Raw genomic sequence first — 21,651 nt, 5'->3', positions numbered from 1 at the left:
GTTGTAGAATATTATCCCAGAGACTGATGTTATGTTACTTATTTATATAAATGTTCTCAGACATTGGGATGGTCTGTATAAATACCCTCTACATATGGGATACAGCTACATTAGCAATTTTTCTGAATTTACTATGAAATGTAGCCAGAAACTCTTTAACAGAACTGAATTCTGTCTTTCACTTAAAACAGTGATTAAGCTAATCCTCTCTAAAACTTTATCACTCTTGTGATAAGTAATGAATACCTAACAACTTAGAAGTAATTACTAATTATTTTGAGTTAATGTTTAAATGTATCTTCCTCAAGTAATTTAGGACACCACACCAGCCTTTTATCCAGAAAGAACCTCTGTGCAAAATAATTCTTGAGCTGAAAAACTGCTGAGAGTAATTTAAAAAAGGAATTAGTTTTAAGGAATAATAGAGTCAAAGAATGGTTTGGGTTGGAACGGACCTTAAAGATCCAACCCTCTGACATGGCAAGGACACCTTCCACTAGATCAGGTTGCTCAAAGCCCCGTCCAACCTGGCCTTGAACACTTCTAAGGATGGGGCAACCACAGCTTCTCTGGGCAACTTTTTCCAGTGTCTCACCCCCTCATGGTGAAGAATTTCTTTTTTGTACCTAATCTAAACATACTCTCCTTTAATATAATGCTGTTATCCCTTTTCTTGTCACTACACTCCCTGATAAAGAATGTCTCCCCATCATTTCTGTAGGCCCCCTTTAAATATTGGAAGGCCACTATTAAATCTTCCTAGAGCCTTCTTTATTCTAGGCGAAATAATACTTTCTCTTTCAACTTTCAACTTTCTCAGCTTTTCTTCATAGGAGAGGAGCTCCACCCCTTCATGGCCCTCCTATGGGCCTACTCCAACAGGTCCATGGCTTTCTTATATTGTGGGCCCAAAAGCTGAATGCGGTACTCCTGGTGGGGTCTCGTGAGAGTGGAGTAGAAGGGGAGAATGACCTCCCTCAACCTGCTAGCTACACTTCTTTTGATACAGCCCTTAATATGGTTAGCTTTCTGGGCTGCAAGTACACATTGCTGCCTCATGTCGAGGTTCTCATACACTGGTACCTACAAGTCCTTCTCAGAGCTACTCACAATCCCAGCCTGTATTCATGCTTGTGTTTGCCCCAGCCCAGGTATAGGACCTTGCACTTGGCCTTGTTGAACCTCATGATGCTCCCACAGGCACATCTTATCCAGGTTCCTCTGGATGGCATCCCTTCCCTCCAGCACATCGACTGCACCACACAGCTTGCAGTCATTGTCAAACTTGCTGAGGGTGCACTCAATCCCACTCTTCATGTCACCAACAAAGATTTTATACAGCGCTGTTCCCAGTACTGACCTCTGAGGAACACCACTTGTCACTGGTCTCCACCTGGACATTGAGCTGTTGACTGCAACACTTTGAGTGTGACCATCCAGCCAATTCCTTACCCACCGAGTGGTCCATCCATCAAATCCATGTCTCTCCAATTTAGAGACAAGTATATAATGTGGGACAGTGTCAAATGCTTTGCACAAGTCCAGGTAGATGATGTCATTTGCTCTTCCCCTGTCCACCAATCCTGTAATCCCTTTGTAGAAGGCCATCAGATTTGTCAGGCACGATCTGCCCTTAGTGAAGCCATGTTAGCTGCCATCATCCACCTCTCTGTTCTCCATGTGCCTTAGCATTGTTTCCAGGAGGATCTGCTCCATGATCTTGACCAGCACAAAGGTGAGTCTGACTGGCCTGTAGTTCCTGGAGAAGTACTTGTTCTTTTTCCATAATTGGAAAAAAGAATTATTTCATTACTGGCTAAAATTAACAGCTTTCATCAAGAAAGAAAGGAAATCAAGAATTGTTTGCTTCCAAATCGTATGTTCTCATTAATGCATTGTAATAAAATAATGTGTAAATAAAATGATTTAGATACCTCAGAAAAACAAGCACTTAATTATGCTTGTATATAATTAAAATTTTTAAAAGCTTACTGAGCCACAAGCAACCCAACCACCATATTAATTTTTTCCCATACTACATGTATGTTTTAAACTCACAGTATTTTTGACCATATGTCTTATAATGAAAAAGTTATTGTCTTCTAAGTGGTGAAATTTTTTCGCATGCATCAGATTTTAAATCAGGCAAAAGTTTTCTTCTGTCAAGAGATTAATAACATCTAACCAAAATACCTTCCCATCTCTTTGCTTGTCTACTTACTGCAAAACAGAGCCATCACTTCTTGCAATTTTTTTAGCTTCTTGTCATTTTCTCATAATCAGAGACAATCTGGAGAAAGCACTTGTCTCGTTGGTAGACAGATATATATCCCCTTTTAACCTCTAAGCTGGCTGACTGCATGCTGAATTTCAGCCTTGTAGAACTGAAGGCACATGTTAAAGAGCTGCCATCGCTGTAGCTCATGAAGGAATTTGTGTTGTGGACGGTTACAACACTTGCCAATTACAGCCTCATTCAGAGAGTCCAACTTTCATGAAAAGAAGTAATTATTGCTTTTAGCTGTAGTAAGTGGTCCATTATCATTTACTGAGCTTACTTCCTAAAATTTGGTACAAGTCATCACTTAATTCCTTTACTGACAAGTCAAAAGAGTTAAAAAAAAAAAAAAAAAAAAGACGGATTAGCTGCAGCATGCAGTAATGTTGGCTTAAAATTCGGTGAAGTTTTTCAGCACAGGTGACTATTTTTATAGTATATAGCCTTGCTCTCCCTTCCTTCCTTTTGCATTTTTGTATGCATTAGTACTTGAAAAGGGTTTCAGCTATGCTTCCTGAAGCAGATGAGAAAATTTAGCAACTTGCATCAATAGTATCCCAATGAACATTAAATCCCTTCCAGGAGGATGAATTTCAGCACAGTTTTAATCAAGCAACGAAGTTTCTTTGAAGGCTCATCAACTTCCAGATGAATTCTATGTTCTTGTGATAGCTGCAACATTTTTCTTACACCTCAGTAGGGATATGACAGCAATAAGGCTATTCCACATTCGGAATATATAACTCACCTTGAAGTTATACATGATATGTTTCTTCAGTGTTATAAGCTTCATGTATATTTGGTCAACCAAATAGGATTTTTGTGCCTGCAGGAGACTGTGCTTTGTTCAACTTTGTTTGACCTTAATGGTAGGCTTTTTCTTGCTCTAAAAGTGAACAGTGAGATTTACCAGCTGAATGGCTTGAGTTTCACAGATCTGTTGTATACTAGCATGTTTTTCTCCAGCTTCTCAGAGCCTGATATTCTCTAAATTTTGTCTTTCTTTTTCTATTCCTGAATCATTCTGTGTATTAGACAAGACAGGGGTGAGACTCGTCTATAGGGTACTGGTTATATTCCTTAATTTATGCATGCAGACTAGGGATCCAGTCTAAACTTTCAAAGAGGTATGAATAAAGAGGTATGAATACTCTTTGAGTATTTTGTAGGGTATTTTCCTGTACATGTCTGATAAGTGGCTTCCTGCTGATTCATAGCAGCTGTTCTCTGTGTTGGCTAGGACATAAACACATAAGACATAAACCCTTTCTTTTACCAGATAGATTCCACCTATACACGCTGAGTGTCCACTGTAGTTTTATATCTGTAAACTTACCACCCATCTTGCCTTTTTAAAACAATGCCAGTATGATCTTTTATAATACTTAGGTTAGTGTCTTTTATTTTCTCTTCTTGAGTTACTGAGAAGTAGCATTTCTCCAAAATACTGCTGTTAATTTTTCAATAGCCAGGTCCACATGAGTGCAACAAGATACGTTAGGGCCTTTCTCTGTGGAGAAGATTAATTCTCTTTCCTTTTCAGGATTAATTCTCTTTCCTTTGCCTACATTATAGGGATATAATAATGTCCACAAGTACCAGCCTGATGAAGAAAGTACTCTACACTCTTAGCAAGGTAAGATGCCACACCAGTGAATTGCAGCCATATTTACCTACTGCGCTATAATTTGAGGAACATTGTTGCCACTGATCAGTCCAGTTGGAGACAATCAATGACTAACTCAGTAGTCTTTTTGCTTAATTAAAATAAGATTTCCCCCCATCCTTTCTAATAAATTTATGTCCACTGACAGTCAGGCACAGTCATCTTACTGTTCAAACACTCTAAGGCACATCCTTAGAAAATCATCCCACAAAACCTCCTAATCTCTTTCCAATGAAATTAGTAATTCTAATTTATTTGCAGTATTTTAGGTGCCAGTATTTTCTTCTTTGTGTCTCTTCCCTTGTTATTATTCTGCATGGCCCTCTGGGTGATAGTACTCTCTAATCCTGTATCTCAGTTACTAGTACCAATTACTACCATTCACAGAATTAACACTTTTTTTTTTTTTTTTCAGTTATCCAGGATATTGTGATCAAATCTCTCTTATATTAAGGTAAACGAAAATGGTTAAAGCTGACTTGTCTATCATTGCTCACAGGGAGATATGATTTTAAACTGTTTTATTTTAGTTGTGCTGGTTTTAGTCACTAACAGTTGACAGATTTTCTACAGGCACGTAATTTCCTTCATCCTTTCTTAGAACAGTTTGTCATTTTTAGTTTTTCTTTATACTGTTTCTGATTTCTTCCTTCTCTCTCTCTCTCTCTCTGTTGTAGTTCATTTTAATTTTTCTAGCTCTTCTTCTTTAAGTAATTTAATATTTCATTCTCTTCATGGATTTTGGCTGTTACTCTATGCTATTTCCCCCCAAATAATGCTCACAGACTTCTCGTAGGTATTCCTTCTTTAGCTGGTGTAAAAGCCCTCCTAGATAAATACAAAAATCTTTTAACCATTCTTTAATAATACTCGTGAGTAATAAACCTTCTGTGGCAACTTTTCCTACAGTAATCTACATCAGGTAAGCGAGACTCTTAACAGTTTAACTTCTTTTTCCAGGCCAGTTAGATGTCACATGAGGTAATTTTAACGCTAAGGATCTTTTAAATTTAGGAATGTAAAAATTCCAAACCATAACTTGCATGGGTACCTGTCTTATCTGTTGAGTTTCTTGAAAACAAACAAAACATGACTGTTACAATCCGGTGATTCGTCTCTTTTACTTTTTTTTTTTTTTTTTTTTGGAATTCATATCCTAAAATAAATAGATCTTTTATAAGTGTAATTTAGCTTAACATTAGATAGCCTGTGGATTACCTCTTACAATGCACAACTTCGAAAATATAATTGAATATTGGTCCTTCAAAAGATCTTGTTCTGCACCAGTTAGACCTTCATATTCAGCTCTGGTGTTCCAAAAGCCAGAGACCTGCAGGGACTTAACCCCAGAGGGCCAAATTAGTGACCAATAGCTTGCTGAAACTGTAGTTCAGACACTGAAAATATAAATTAATTAGAAATTGATATCCACATGGCATCCTCCTTTTCCTGCTTGCTATAATTCCCTGTACTATAAAGGCCAAGCATAAAAGCAAAGGACTGAATCAGGCTTTGTGCTAATTTCTGGAAAGATACCCAAGATTGCCCGAGTTATGTAGGGCAAACTGACAGCAACAGTGACATCTGCAGAGCTGGTACTGTCACTATCAGCAGCACAAATGTGTTCTTGCATCTTTTATGAGTTTAATTCAGCTGAGGATAGAATGGATCTTTTGACAAATTCTGTTCTACAATTACAAGTCTGTTGCTCAAAGAGAAGGCTGTTTCTCAACTGAGAAATCAGAGACTTTGGTCATCTGTAGGCTGAACTGCTACAGTAATTTAACACAGAAGCAAGGAACATATAATCCAATTATGGGAAGTAATATCTAAATCACCCCAATTCCTTTTTTTTTAATGGTTTGCTTTGGAATCCATTAGGACAAAAGGATCTTTATGTATGTAAAATATTAATAAAATGAAAAATTGAAGTGATCATACTTAGTTGTAAGTGAACAAAGTACATTCATTTATGTTCCTTATAAGTATCGTCATTCAGACATTCACTGTCCAGAATATGTTGTCATGGTATCCAATATGGCCAAAAAAATAGTAATAACAAATGATGGTGGTTAGGGAAATGTAGCAGATTACTTTTCTGGTTTGATACCTAATGATGCCTTGAATAGTCAAAGACAAGGACCTGTTTGAGGTGCAGTGGTAACAATGTTCAGAGGGTAAGCTCTGGAAAAGCATGACCTAATGATGCTGAAAATACAGAGAGTAGAACGAATATTAGAGTATTTTTTTCATTGTTTGTTTGCTTGTTTGAGAAATTAATAGATCTTATTAAAAATAGTTTGGATCTCAGCTTCTATATATTAACTGGGTTAACATTTTTGAATTAATATAAGTTATGTAGCCAGATCATATAAGTCAAGATTCTGAGCCCCTGCCCTTAAGGAGACCTTTGGATAAGATTTTGGTTATGTATGAGGTCAAAAAAAACCCCTTTGCAGCCTGTGGCCAGAAACAGGCTGATAGCTCTAGTTTGCTAACATGTGAAAGTATACTGATTTAATTTCAAATGTTATGTTATATTGGGTTAGTTAAGACTGTGATAAAGGAAATGTTTATCAGTCTCTCTGTCTTTTCCTGGCCTGAGACTCAGGACCAAATATGCTGGCCAATATGAAGAATGTAGAATTGCTTTCATATGAATGCCTTGAATGGAGAGATTAGTTGTCTTGAAAGAATTATTTTTTCTGTGACAGATCTTTAGAATTGTTTTCTAGGGTGCTGGGAAATCAGTGGCTAGTCCAAAAGCAAGACAAAGGAGCAGTTAAAAATATCCTTCTCCTTCCAAATCCTGTAGAAAAGATGGCAAGATTAACGTATATGTGGCTGCATAATTTTTTTCTGCTGTCAGTCACCCTTAATCTCTTCCTATCTTTGGCAGGCAGGAAAACACAAGGATTTGAAGGGCCAATTCAAAGAACAGGGTGGCAATCTACTTTGCTTAACTGTAAGACAGAAGCTGTGAATGGAAAAAGGTCTCAAAGATCTGCATATCGCAACCTTTATGTGATGACAGCAGCAACCACATCCTTGCCCAATGAAGCTTTCCATTGGTGTTTTCATAAGAAAGATGATCTCAACCTCACAATCAGAAATGTTTATCTGCTGTTGAGCCAATAACAAACTCAGAGTTTAATGTAGTTACGTCCTTGAGGTCATCCTAATTCAAAATCATCAAAATCTTCCCCCAAAACACCTAAGACTTTTCCTGTCTAGGTTTAGTCATCATACGTCATTCTACGTTCCCTCTTCAGTCAATGGAGAAAGACAGACATCACCTGAAAGCAATTCAGAGAGCTCCTTCAGACAGCAATTTGACCTGTCTTGCTGCATGAACTATATATAGAGCCATGATTTTTAGCTTGGGCAGTATGAACTCATCCTCTTTATGTTCTGAGCTTTGTTTTAGTAGGTAATAAGTGATGAATCTGTGGTGCTATATACTAAAAGCTGAAAGTTCCAGTTCTCTAAAACCTCTCTTGTAAACCCACTGTTAAGAATTGTGGTACAGATCAGAGGAAGACAAAACAAGGCATATACACATAGAGTACATGTCTCCCATAGTATTCACAATCATAACTCTGAATATCATCCTTCCCAACAAACAATGTTTGACTGTGAATGGCATTTTAGAATTTCTGAAGCACTTAGTAAATGGTCAATTCATAAAAGAACAATGTGACAGATTTTGCCCATGTACCCTACATAAAAAAGGGACAACAGCTACTTAAAATGTTTTGCATTTATCATCTTTAGGAAAAAAAAAAAAAAGAATTTGGAATCACTACCCAATCCCATGGGATACTTACTCTGTGTCCAGTGTGACCCTAATTATAATGATAATATAATGAAGAAATGTTCCCTCTCTTCCTGTAGCTGCACAGTGGCAATCTGCAGAAAATTGCCTTCAGCTGTAGATATATGAATATAAGTTTCCGAACAGTGAGCTGTGTTCTCACAACAGCACAAGTTTTTTTAAGGGATCCTTTCATGAACTGTGATTAAGAAAGGAGAATCTCTCATGCTGTTAGAAAGCACCAGGCAGCCCAAAGTAACAACCAGATGCCAGCTTAATTTAATATAACTCAAAAAAAAAAATAATCAAAAAACAAAGCAAAACACAAAACCAACAACCCTACCACAAAGCCCAAAAGGGCACTAGCACTGCCAGTAGTGTGGATTATAGATGGTTGTGACCTTATTCCAAATTAAGGTACATAGCAAGCTTGCATACTCCAGTGCCACAGTTGCAACTCTGACTAGCAATGTGTGAATATCTTCTTTGTTAGTCAGTATTTCCATGTGCTCATCACTTCTAGAAACTTCCATTTACCACTGTTATATTTTCTAATTCAAACACAGTTTTTTTTTTTCTTTTTCTTTTTTTTTTTCTTTTTCCACAAATTTCAAGGAAGAGTTCAGCTTTCTCTCTCTCTCCCTCACTCTCTGTCTCATCATGCCAAGTGAAAAATGTTTTTTCCCATAATAATTTATTTTAAAATTTGTTACAATCCTAACACCAATGAAGTAGGTGGCAAATAAGGTGACATTTGGCTGGGTGGGAATTCTGAAGCGTGCTTCCAAAATTCATTTTGATTTCTTCAGTTTGCGTTGCCGGAGTACTGAGAGCTTCATGCAATTCCATAAGGGAAATTAAAAAAAGAGTCAGAGCTGTGAACTTACATTAGTTCTTACTCTTGAAGCAGTGCCTTATAGCTACATCCTTATAAAAGGCTAGCTTCTCAGTATCAAGGGATTTCTCAGTAATCCTTGTGTGAACAAGTATAAAAATCAAGGCATACTCCTCTATTAAGAGCATTCTATATTTTTTTCCCTTTCTGGTTATTGGCATTTTGTCAAGGAAGAGAAGGTCAGTTTTCATTCAGGTAACAAACTAATTTCAGTCAGACTACAAAAATTTAGCACCTAATTGAATATATACTGAGAGCACATGAGCTGCCTCCTTTGTGGCCAGCAGGATGGAAGAATATTGCAGAGTTTTTCTAGCTCATTACCAGAAGCCTTGCTGTTGCAATCTCAGTGGATGGAACCTAGCAAGCAGGGAACATCATTACCCAGTCTATCTTCCTGCCTCTGAAGGACAGTAATATTTATTGATTCTCAGGAAGAAATAAAGGGATCTTATAAGCAGAGCAGCAGATGAAATCAGTAGACTATTGACACTGAAAAAGAAAAACATGAAAAGCAGCGTGTCAGCAAAAGGCCTGTGTAGCTCCAGCTGAAGAGTGTAAGGTACCTTTCCAAGCAGGAGAATGGTGAAGAGGGCTTATGAATTTTGCCCTCCTGTTTCTGACTGGATGGCCAGGACCAGATTGCTTGCATGGTCTAACTTAATAATTAAGGCTGATCCTTCCTTGTCATTGTGCTTGGGGTTTTTGCACTCCGGTATTTGGCAGCCCTTGTTGAGCCATGAAATGCTTACAGGCCTGTGCCAAGGGCTGGAAGGTTGGCTGAGGCCACCTGCAGCAGCTGGCTCAGTTGTGGAGCGAGGTACACCCTGGCCATCTGAACAGCCCTCTGGGTATGAGGGTTTGCAACGCTCACCCTGTGAGTGGTGAAAACAAAGTGACAGTGACGGGTTTGCAGCAAAGGTTCTTTGAAGAAGTGAGGCCTTTACTCAGCAGGGTCATTTAGGGCCTGCTAGCTCCACACTGAGCCTTCGATATGAATTTGGATTCCTTACAGGTTGCAGTTTGGGGTTGCTGGAGGAGGTCTGTAATGTAATCCTTTTCTGTTTAGAATCATGTAAAAAGTGTACTGGAGTTGCTGAGGTTGTTTTTCAGTACTTTGAAAAAAAGGAGCTGTACAACTACAGGCTGTGTGGCTCTGTATTTTAGTTTGTCCTCCAAGAAGGAGCAAGGTGAGATGACCTCCTGAGGTCCCTTCCAACCTCAGCCGTCCTGTGATTCTGCGACCATGCTCTGGTGGGGAGCTCCATCTCCCAGGTCAGCCCACTGCTATCTGCAGGGCCTCGTGCTTGGTGGCATGGCACGGGAGGTTAAACTGCAGCTTTCATCATCTGGGGGGAGTCTGATCTCCGATACAGGCGAAATGAGTTCTGGTAAGTGCACCAAACGAGTCAAGGCACCTTGCTGAAGCTTGTGTTATATGAGACCACATTTATAATGTTGATCTGTATCGAGTCAGGACGTGTGACCTCCTTTGTCTGATGTGGGCACTGCTATAATCTATACCTTCATTATCTCAAGTGCAGGACCACTGTAACCCCACTCTTGCTGTTGAGTCACAACTGAACACTGCTGTGAATTTCAGGTGCCCTGAAAGGCGGCCATGCAGTGATGAAGTGACTTGTCACGCCGGGACCGCCGTGCATTACACCCATTGCCTTGGGGGCATGCCGGTCACCAGTGAGAGCGGACGGGAAATTCATGTCCTCTGCCTTGACCTTTGCTTCCCTGGGTGGCTCAGGGCCAGCTGACCTGCAGGGACATTTATTTCTCCATGCCATGTGCTACACGTGTGATTACAAGTGCAGGAGCTGGGGGCCAGCTTAACCTTTAATAGGTCCGGGATGTGACCTGTGCATTTTTGCAGGCACAGGGAGGAATATGATGATGATACATACATTTAAATAGTGTGCATGCCTATGATCATCTGGTTTGACTTTCAGCATGGCAATGATCCTTCCCTTCCACTGGAATCTCTGTGTGATGTACATAGGTATGTGGTCAGAAATATGGGCAAGTATTTTGCCTGCTCTAAAATGCTCTTTAATATGTGATCATTGTTAACATTTGTAAAGCAGATAGGATTTCCTAAAAATAAACCTTGCCCAGCTATCAAGACCAAGGTGAAAAAATAGCTGGGGCTGCTTTTTTCAAATTATGTTGTTGATACAGTGATTACTGTGACTGAGTTTTCTTCTGTAGTTCTCTTGGCCCTTTGTTTCCTGAAGCTATTATAAATATTTCAGTCACTGTGTGAAATGAATTTTAATTTTCAAAGAACTAACTGTATAGCTTAAATATTTATAAAATATTATATATGGAGACTATTACTAATACTCCTTAAATGAATCAGAAATAAAAATTACATTAGGAACTGCGATCTTTTAGAGCGTTAAAAATTACTCCACTAGGTGGGGAACTTGCATCAAGTATGTAACTAAATTGTTAGCACTGAAATCATAGCTGCTGCTGCAAAAACTAAATTTCTAACAACTGTGTAGTTTTTGTATATTTTCCTTCTACCAGTTCTGATGAAGAGCATTTTTAAATTTTTGGCATAGAAATTAGGTGAGGTTCTAGAACATTATATTAAATTATGTTTAAAAAATAAGATGCGTATTATCATATATTTCTCGATATTTTAGGTAAAGAAAGGTTATCAACTTTTCTGTGAAATTGACTTGTTTAAAAAAATTTTTTCTTCACCATCCAGATCATTCTAATGAGGTATTTACTGCATGGGCTCTCCAAAGGAATAATCTATGAAAAATATTTGAAAAAAAAAAAAAATCATATTTAACTTGATCCCAGTAACTTCAGAAAAGGATTACTTTATTTTTTTCCCTGATTTTGTAAACATGGCCAATATTAAGTTATCAAGTTCCTCAGAAGGAGGAAGAGGACAAATGCTGACAAAAGAGAATATTTTAAGGTGTCTTTTTGTATTTGATATAAATCTGAGTATAATCATGACTTGGTTTAATTCTGGTGTTTCTACAGATTCAGGAGCTACAGGTATTGCAATATTCTGTAGGTTCCATATAGGTGGGAGGAGAATGAAGATTAGTGGGGCCAATTTTTCTTAATCTAGTGGCATTAATCTGTGGAAACAATCTGCTAGGAATTTGCAACCTGCATGCTTGTCTGTTAGAAATAATTGAAAAGGGGTATAATGTTTATTTAAGAGTCAGAATGTGAAGTTTCCAGGACCTACAGCTCCAGAAGGGGACAATTCGTATAGGACCAGTGCTTGTTGGGGTGTACTAACTAACATTAAGCTTCAGTGTGGATTTGGAGCTAGGATTTGGAAATGTAAGAAAAAAGTGATTGTTTTCTGAATCAGGAAGAGGGCAGCATCTGAAAGGGGTGAATGCTCTATGTCCTCCTTTACTCTTTACATATGCTAAATTAGTGCAAGTGTTAGAGCTGGGTTTCATGAATTCAAGTCTTCAAGACATTTGTAATTTATTTATTCTGTTGGCCTGGCAAAATTAGGAAGACGGCTAGTGATGACAGGGTAGAAGTGGGATGTACTCCTGTTATGTGGTTAACCCTGCGAATAATTAAGGTCAGAGATAGGGTTTGGAAATGGATTTCCAAGATTTCATCTTTTAATATATTCTCTGTGGCTTGCTGAACTCAGAAAACAAGACAACCAGAGTTGGTAAAGGCAAATGCTGTGTGTTTTATTGTTGGGATGCATAGTGTCATAATTAAGATTAGGGCTAGTAGTGGCCTGTGCATGAGGTTAAGGCTCTGCCTTGCTTTGAATTTAGGTCTGAGATTAGGTTTCAGGTTATGAGGCATGCTCTCCTATTGTCAGTCCTACCTAACAGCCCAGATCATTGCTGCACGTTATTATTCCTAACAATTTGGAAATGGGCAGTTTTTGGATAGGATAAAGGTTCTATGTTGTTTTGCAGAAGCTAGATTTTTACAGGTGTACTGGCTAGGGTTAGTGTTAGGAATCAGGGATCTGAAGTTCACTCCCTCCAGTTTACTGTTGGATTCTCCAGAAACGAGGGAAATACAGGGATGACGTATTTCTCCGTGATAATTTGCTTTCCTTTAAAACTAAATTGCTGTATCCACTGCTGGTGTTGATATCAATATTAGTGTTGGAGCTACGGTTAAAGTTTGAGGTTTAATATTTAAGGGAACCTCCGTATATAAAACAAGATATTACTGGAATTAGAGGCCATATCCAACTAAGCATAATTGAAATTGAATTTAGGGCTGGGGTTTTAATTTGGAAACCCAGTATTGTGGTGGTTATATCCCAGCCAGACCCAGTACAAGTATTTCAGGAGCCCAGTTTGGTATGGCACCTTATAGAGCACTTTGAGGTAGAAATGGGGAATTTATCACTGGGGGGCAACATGTTGTCTTTCTTTCAGTGATGAAAGGGAACTCCTGCCAGTAATTAAAGCCGGAGTCAGGGTGAGGGTTTGTTGGCCTTAAAAGCTCAGTTTATTGCTGATCTTTATGTTGACCAGAGAGTTAGAAGAAGCATTGGAAGGGATAGAGGCCAGTTTATTTTTTTCTGTTATTGTCAGTCCCAAAGGTGTAATTAAGATTATGAGCAGGGATATGGCTAGGGTTAGTGTCTGAGTGTTTAAAACCCTGATTTAAAAGCCTCAAGTTACAGCTGGTCTTCTCTAATGCTTCAGATTTAGGGAGGGTGCTCATGTCAGTATTGGCCATTCCCAATTTTGTTTGTTTGTTTTCAGAATTCATCAGCTGCCCAATATTAAAACTAGGACTTGGTTTGGGGCTGGGATTTTGGAATCAGGGCATCCAAATCTCTGGTTATTGATGAAGTCTGGAGTGCTGCAATGTTAAGAAAAAGCTGCTGGTGAGTTAAACTTTGCCTTTGGTAGTGGTGTTTTGTATTCACTTCTGAAGTATGGATTTATTCCCTGGCCACGGTTGAAGTGGGATTGAGATTGATCAGCCATCTCATTCACCTCCCTTCTGAAGCTGGCAATTATTTTACCCAAATGTAAATCCAAGCACAGTTGATAATTTGCTTTAGGGTAGCTTCCAGAGAGTTTGGCAGAGGACTGCACTGAATTTGGCTTTGTCTGCCAGAACATGTATCCACCACCCATTTGTGTTCCCAGATTTGCATTCTCTAGGACACACATCATGACACTGGTATTGTACTGGTGAGTAAATCCATCTCATTGCTCTGGACACTTTGAACTGAAAAAAAAAAAAAAGAAAGGATTTATGTTTTATGTTTGTTGGTCGAATATCTGTGCCAAAGGAGGTGCAGGCCAAACAGTGCTAAAGGGAAAAAATAAGGAGAAGAGGATAAGAAGTCTGCTCAGATTGTGTTGGTGGCCAAACTTCTGCTGCTGGTGGATCCACAAAGGTGGTGCAGACATACCAGAGGTTGCCGACTTAAAGGCCTCACAGTTTTTCCAAGAAACAGACAAATCAAAACTGTGTGGATTGACAGGACCGGTGCTACTGTAGAGATGAATGTGTATACTGTACAGTGACAGGACAACCTTTGTTTCACTTGACCTGCAACGCTCACAGAATAGGAGGTACTGCAAAAACTGTCGAGGGCTGACATCTCTGTCCTCTGCCAGATAAATGAATAGGCATCCGTGGCCATTTAATACTCAGCTATCTTTTTAGCTTGTAACATCCTTTAATGATTTATTTCCTGTAGTGCTTTTCTCTCTTTTTCCGGTACAAGTTGGAAAATATTGACAGAGGGCAGTGGACCGCTATGCACGGGGCCTGCCTGCTTTGTTTGTTCTCTGCTTGCATGTTGGGTAAAAGGTAAAAGGGCGACAGAACCGGAGAGACTTCCTGGAGGAGGAGGAAGATGGATCCTTCCTGGGGAAACATCTGGGCACAGCTGGAGCGCAACAGTTCCAGAAACTGGAGCATGGGGGAGAAGAGCAAGGAGTCTCAGGCAGAGACTTTTAAGAGGGGTAGGGAACATCTGCAGGTAAGAAATGAGACATTTCCCAGGATCCATGAGAAACAGCAGTTTTCTTCAGTCCAGAAAGCTGGCTGTCACTAAACCTGCATACAAGGAGGTCTCTATGTGCAGTGTATAAGGCAAATGGAGAGTTGTCTATAAACTTTTTAACATCTCTGTTGTACATGCTTGAATCACTTTGAGTTTCCTGGGTATAAAAAGTGCAGGATTCAGTTTTTTAAGGAAACATGACTTTGAGTTTAAAAGTGTTGTTTTTTGGGGGGGAGGGGAGAGAAGGGGGGTCAGTACTACAGGAAAAAGGTCCAGGCCAACCCATCTCAGGGTCTGGTATGCACAGACTCCTTCTCAGACGGCGAGATCACAGCAACTTTTCTGGCTGCTGCACTGTACCAGTTTTGTACCTTCTGGTTTGGCAATAATGAAATGTAATCTTTCAACTTTCTTTTTTTTTTTTTTCTTTTTCAGAAAACATCTTGTTTCTTTTCATAAGTGCTTAAAAGTGTTCAGAATTGTTTAAATGAGGCATAGGTCAGTGTACCAATTATCGTGACAGGCTTAAGGAATGCTATTGTATTTATATCTTACGAGTCACCTCAATCACAGTATCTGTTTTTTTGAAGGAATAGTCTATCAAGACTTATCATTTAATAAATCCATAACTGTAACTTTTTTTTTTTTTTTTTTAATGTACAGCATTGAGAAGGATTACTTGATCAGGAAAGCAAAAGATCTTCTAATTCCAAGAGTGTTAAGCTTTTTTTTTTCTTAAAAAAAAAAAACAAAACTTTTTTGCTATGTTGAGAATTGCTTGGTTCCTAGCACTTTGTTCTCCATTTTTGACAATTTTTCACCACACATTTTGCTCTGCCAGCTCTTGTAACCATTGTAACAGTCTGCATGTGCCAGTGCAGGTGATGCCACGGGAGGCTGTCATACTTTCAAGTATGATGTGATGGACAGGGAACAGAAAATAATTTATCTCAGTTGTGCTTTGAAGCAACACAAGTGAGAGCCAGACTGAGAAAAAGCCTCCTGCTTTCAGATCTCTGTATGGAAAACTTCCAGGTAACTGGATCCTCTGAATAATTGTTTTCCATTTAATTAAGGTAGAAACAAAAGATCAAGAGCCAATATGTCCGCAGTCAGAGATAGAGTCATGGGACACAAAGTACAGGTGTAATGAAGGAGATTTTTGTTTTAAAGTGTTTTATCTGTAGAACAAGTGAAAATCCACAAGGAGGAAGATTGTGAGCTCCTTCCTCTTGCCATAAGGCAGCTGTGTCAAAGTGATCTCAGCAATGCCAATGCACAACACAGAGACATAAGAAAATTCAGTATCTGCTCAGGTGAAACTGTAAGCCTTATTTTGTGTCCAGAAGACAGCAAATTCAAGCATCTCTAACCTTAACTTGTCAATTCAAACATGTTTCCAAGCTGACATTTTTTGCTTATTTTGCAATTGCAAGTCATGCACTCCGCATGACTTATTCTGTGTAAGGGAAATACTGGTTTTCAGTCCAAAAGTACTTCATCAAATCTATGTTCTTGAGAATGCAAGAACATTTGTGCAAGTCCCAGAAGTATGACTTTCCCAGGAAAATATTTGAACAGCCCAGTTTCACACTGGCATTATTACATCCCGTTAGATCAGTAAGATTATAATTCTGGAGCTCAGGAGCCACAGGAAGAAATTCTATTTTCTATTTTTCTCTGTGCCTGTATCCTCCATCAGTTGAAGGCTTTTCAGGGATCATCTTTTCAGTCTGGAGACATCAATAGTTAGGCAATCATGCAAGGTATATGTAGAGTTAGGTGTGCTAGAGTCAAGTCTATGGAGCTACTTGTCAATATGCAATGATAATAAGAAATCCCATGTAAGCATAAACCTCGTTCATTAAAAAAAAGCTATAAAAAAAAGCTCCACCTTCAGTAGCTGTCTTCTGAAATCGGAATCCCTTTCTCAGAAATCCCAAAAGCAGGCAAAAGGCAGACCAATACAACTTATTCAGTGTTTTGAAGCATTCGCTGCTGTATTCAAACCTGTTTCTTCCATCTTCAGAGGTGGCGGAGCAGGGGGAGTTGAGTGTGGATTTTGTAGTTTCTTCTACTGCATTTTTGCATGCTGTATGAACTAGTTGAATGGACTTTGGACTGTTCAGATCGCTCCAGGCTTTGAACTCCTCTTGAATTACTATAGGCAAAGTGGAGGCAATTTAAGAGGACTAGTTGAGAGAATTTATCTCTAACTTACTTGAGACATAGTAATAAATTCCCTTGGGTAGTGGGCAAGGTTGTTCAAGTCATGTTCAGATTTAACCTTGAATCTCATATATGTAGATTTAAACTCTAAATTTTGAATAAATGATAAGGACATCAGAAGGTAAGGACAAAATATATATTATTTTGTTTCTTAATTTTGCAGAAGAAACATATTTTTTTTTCCTTTGTCCAAGAAAACCAGTCTCACAAGGCCTCACAAGGAAGAAAAGACAATGGTACTTCCATCACTTGTGAATTCCCTTTGAGGGCATAAGAAATTCTGTGTGTGCCCCAACCATTTTATAAGCAAAAATTAGGTATCTGAATTTTTCATGCCTTTCTGGAACAAGGAGCTGCTGAGTGAGGGCTTCAGGCAGGTGAGTTTCAGATTTGATATGTAAACCCTTTGTATGAATCCAGGTTTATATCAACATCCTGTGTTCCTGTGCTTCTGATGGCTCTATGAGAAAAACCTTAAAGAGCGGGAACACCCCCTTTCTACAATTGCAGGGTGAAATCCCAAACAAATGGCAAGGCACCCATCAACTTCACTCATGCCAGGAATTCACATGTGGTTAAAAGATAGCTAGTTTTGTTTTTATTGTATGTCTTTTCCCTTTGTTGATGAGCCTTGGCAATGAACCCAACATAATGAGACTTACAGAGCTTCCTTGGACAATATTATTATTAAAAAAAAAAAAAAAAAAAGTAAAAGGAAGCTGTCTAATGTATCTAATAATAACTGAATGGCAGCAAACTGTTCGCATGGTTGTCTTTGTCAGCAGGGAAAGTATTTAGTGATTAAAGGGGGAGGGGGGCAATCTTATATTCCTATGAAAAATGCAAAGCACTAAGCAATGAAGGATGGCAGAAAATATGCCTGTCCACAGCAAACAATGGAAATAACTTTTCATTAGCACCGTTCTGAAATACTTAGCTACAGTTCTGACTGAATACTTGATACGCAGTTAATGAGTGAGTTAGCATATAGGCTACTTTTCCATCCATGGCCAATCTCAATCCTTATTTATATACAGATAATGTTTTATGACAAAAAATGTAAATTAGACTTCTTGGTGACCTAAGAATATTGCATTCCAGTCTAAACATTTTCCATCCTATTGTTCACAAAAAGATTTTTGTTGTCCAACTGGAAAAAAAACATTTGTCCCAATATTCAGCTTTGTTTTCATTCCTTCAAATATTTCAAATTAACTTGTAACAACTATGACTAATACTTTCTGGTTTTCACTTATTTATTTTCAGACTGTGGTGCCAGGATTTGTCATTCTTATTTGTCGTTATGTCTTTTGCACAAGTTTTTACAACATCTTGTTTTGTTACTAATTAAAATGTAATTGTTATAACCAAATTGTTCCTGCCAGTTAGAACACAGAGCAACAGCAGCTCTTCTAGCACCTTCCTGTCTCCTGGGATATTTTAAGCTACAGTTTTACTTCATATTAACTGATTATAAATTGACTTGGTGCTGTTATTTGTTTTGTGAAATTGTTCTACATATGGCCAGCCTGTTTGTTTGGCTACAGGCACTTCTCAGCTATTGAACCCAAACGGGTTTTTGTTTGGGGCAAATGTTTGTGTAATGTCCAAAGTGTTCTTCACAACCCTGTTAAAAAGAAAGTAATTGATCTGCAAATTGTCCTAAAATCTGTCTACTTGGATGGTTCTCTGTGAGTTTATATTAGAGGATAGCACAAACATGGCACATGGCACATGAAGTGCTTTGGCTATCGGGCTGTACTCTGTGTTGTGCTCTTTTTTTTTTTTTGCTTCCTTGTTCCCTCATTTAATAAGACACATCACAGTAGATACTTATGAAGAAGGCATTCCAGTCTGTGCCATCACCATAATCAAGATTTTGATGATGGATTTATTCACCTGCATGGGTTTATTTCAGTTTCCATCCTTATGAGAAAGTTACATACATCTTTCTGGTTGCTTCCCTCCCCAGGTTTTAGCTGCATGTTCAGCCTGTCCTAGTTTGGTCATGTAATATATTTTTCATCAGCGAATCACACCTACTCCCATGCTACTTAAAAGATTTCCTTTTTGTCTAAAGTTTGAGATGTTTTAGTTAGATATGTTAAAATCCCCATCCATTGCCAAATGCTCCATTTCATCCATGTGCCACTGCCTCTTCCAGGCACTGTTTTTGGGATCCTTTGTAATGTCCTTGACCAGTGTCATTTCTCTCCCTTCAGGAATGAGCAGAGTTTTCCTGAGGTCAGGGGAGGAAAAGGGTGTGCCATTGAAGCCCCTTTCTGCCTTCCTGCCACAGTCACCTCCTGCAAGGTGATAAGGGCCTTCCACTGCTGCTATTGTTGCACTGGACAACTCTGCAGAGAAGTTCCTGGGCAAGGTGTGGCATGTGACTGCCTTTGTGCTGCTGTCCCCCAAGGTACAGGGTGTCAAAATCTGGTCTCAGCACAGGCTGGAGTCTTTTGTACAGATCCCGTTGTATGTAGCTGTGCAGCACTCGGTGTTGGAAATAGGATTCCAGACTCCCATTAAAGCCTCACATGCTGAAATGTTAATATTTCATAATTAAGAATATTACACAGAAATTATGCTGTTATGTTATGTATAATTTTTCCTATTCATCAAATTTCAGATTTTATTTTGCATTATTTTTTGGATGCATTTAAGCATTTTTCATCCAACTTTGTCGGATAATTACTTATCTGTCATCTGTTAATGTCTGCTTGACAGCTAAACAGCCAAATCCTGGCATCACAGCCAGGGATATTTGCTAGTTTGCTGCTGTTGCTTTCATGTTCATTGTTTGCTCTGTAATGGCCCTTAAACATTTCCCATGCCTATTTGGGCTAGAATGATTCTTTACATAATGCCTTAGAGGAAAACAAGGTTCTTCTAATAGCAATTAAAATTAGCAATGATATTAGGCTAAGAATTTAAAATCACATCTCATTCTGGTGCAAGTTCCCTTTTATCACTAAAAAAAAATAATCAATTTTCAGCAATGCTGTATATCTCATGCATAATACACAGTTTCAGTGATTTACTTCTTGTTTTGGCACAGGCACTGTTGAATGATATAAGAGCTAATTTTGTTTTTCTGCTTTAATAGCTTATACTGTCTGCATAATGAACCCTGTCTGAGCTTCACCAGGAGAGTTAGACTGTTCAGACACTTCTGTTGGTACAAATTTCCTGTTCATTCTCTCAGAAGTTTCTCTTATCCGCATTTTGAAAGAAAAGACCACACATGAATAAGGGTGAGACAAATCCATGGCCTTGGGATTTCTTGGCAAGGTGGTTTTCACAAAATGGATACTAAAAACAGGAGTGGAACAAAATAATGAGATGGGAATCTTGGGATAAAAGAATCGCTAATAGCACTGAAAGGCATTCCCAGCCATGCTACACATTTTGATAAATGACATTGTCATGTTTCCAGTGGATCAGATGAGGAATGGTGCCATACTTGGAGAGATGCTCAAGGAAGAAGAGGTTTTTTCTTAGCCAGAAGTAGATTTTCATTTATTTATTTATTGAATAATGGCAAAGAAATAACAGTGCAGACTACCAGTTATATCAAGAATTTGAGATATATGGACATTTGGGATGTTTTACCAATTGGAAGTATTCCTAGAAACTGATCTTCTTTTGGATTCAATTTCCTCTATTAAAAAGCAAGCAAGCTAACAACAAAACACAACACACACACACACACACACACACACACACAAAACAAACAAACAAACAAACAAACAAAAAACAGTTCAAACAAATGAAGGGGGAAACTGGTAGAAACTTGTGCAACCTCTACTCTTAATGTTCATCATGAAGTAAATAAGGTAAATAAGGGTAAAGACAGTTGTGAATAGAGCTAAAGGAGTACAGTAAGAGTAAAGGAGTACAGTAAAGGAGTAAAGAAAGAACAAATGTTGTTAAGGGTAGGTTACAGCTGAGAGGTAACAGAACTGCTAGAAGGCAGCAAAACTAGGGTAAAAATCCTGTCTGGGAATGGGGACCAGGCAGCAAGGAATGATGCAAGTGAATGTATCTTAATGCAAGCCAACATATACTGCTGATACGTTCCTATGTTTTTGAGAGGAGGGCTGACATATTTTTGTTTTCCAGTTATCTAAAGATACATAAGATTTATCCTTAATGTTTATGATATATCATTCTATGTTAAGTGGATGCAATTTAGCTTAAAAATAAACACCTTTTACATAGGAAGGTTTTGTAAGATTAGTAAGTGGATCTAAGTGTTGGAAAATACTTTTTTTTAGTAATAAAAATGTGTAAGTGCATGCATCTGTCTGCCTGGATTCAAGTGGAGTGTTCAGATCCTAAATTTACAGTGAAACAGTGACAGAAAACAAACAAAGCCAATGCTGAACACACACTTTGCTTTATGCATTTGTGTTTGCATAAAACACAGAGGTCTGACAGCTGTGTTAAGTAGGCAGAAAAACAAGTAAGTTGAAGCTCTCAGAGTGTAGTCGTTGCATTCGGACAGGTGGGATTCCTGCAAGCTAAACTGCAGTGAATACCAGCTGGAAATCACAGGATGAAAGGAGTTAAAATGCTCTCTGGGGACTCTGGTATGACACAGGCACTCAAAGCATGTCTTGCAAAAGCTGAAGGCCACTTTTAGTGCTGAGGTAGAGCTAAGTTTCTGCCCCGTTTGAAAAATGTCAAGAGAATTGGTATAGATTACGTGATGCCATGCAGTGCTTACACATTTTCTGTAAATCCCTGACAACTG

General features: G+C 38.6%; 1 long non-coding RNA gene across 1 annotated transcript in view; it reads left to right on the top strand.

Moving 5' to 3' along the window:
* The window catches only part of LOC137851126 (uncharacterized), a 47,322-nt gene that overhangs the window by 4,203 nt on the left and 21,468 nt on the right, over positions 1-21,651 (top strand). Inside the window, exons 3-6 of the long non-coding RNA XR_011093026.1 lie at positions 3,854-3,914; positions 4,360-4,398; positions 6,844-10,664; positions 13,402-13,526. This is a non-coding gene — a long non-coding RNA (uncharacterized lncRNA). The remainder of the gene's footprint in view (positions 1-3,853; positions 3,915-4,359; positions 4,399-6,843; positions 10,665-13,401; positions 13,527-21,651) is intronic.

The sequence above is a fragment of the Anas acuta genome, chromosome 2 (assembly GCF_963932015.1).
Source record: "Anas acuta chromosome 2, bAnaAcu1.1, whole genome shotgun sequence".
NCBI classification, from domain to species: domain Eukaryota; kingdom Metazoa; phylum Chordata; class Aves; order Anseriformes; family Anatidae; genus Anas; species Anas acuta.
The sequence above is the reverse complement of the archived record's forward strand: the minus strand, read 5'-3'. Positions and strand labels throughout refer to the sequence as shown.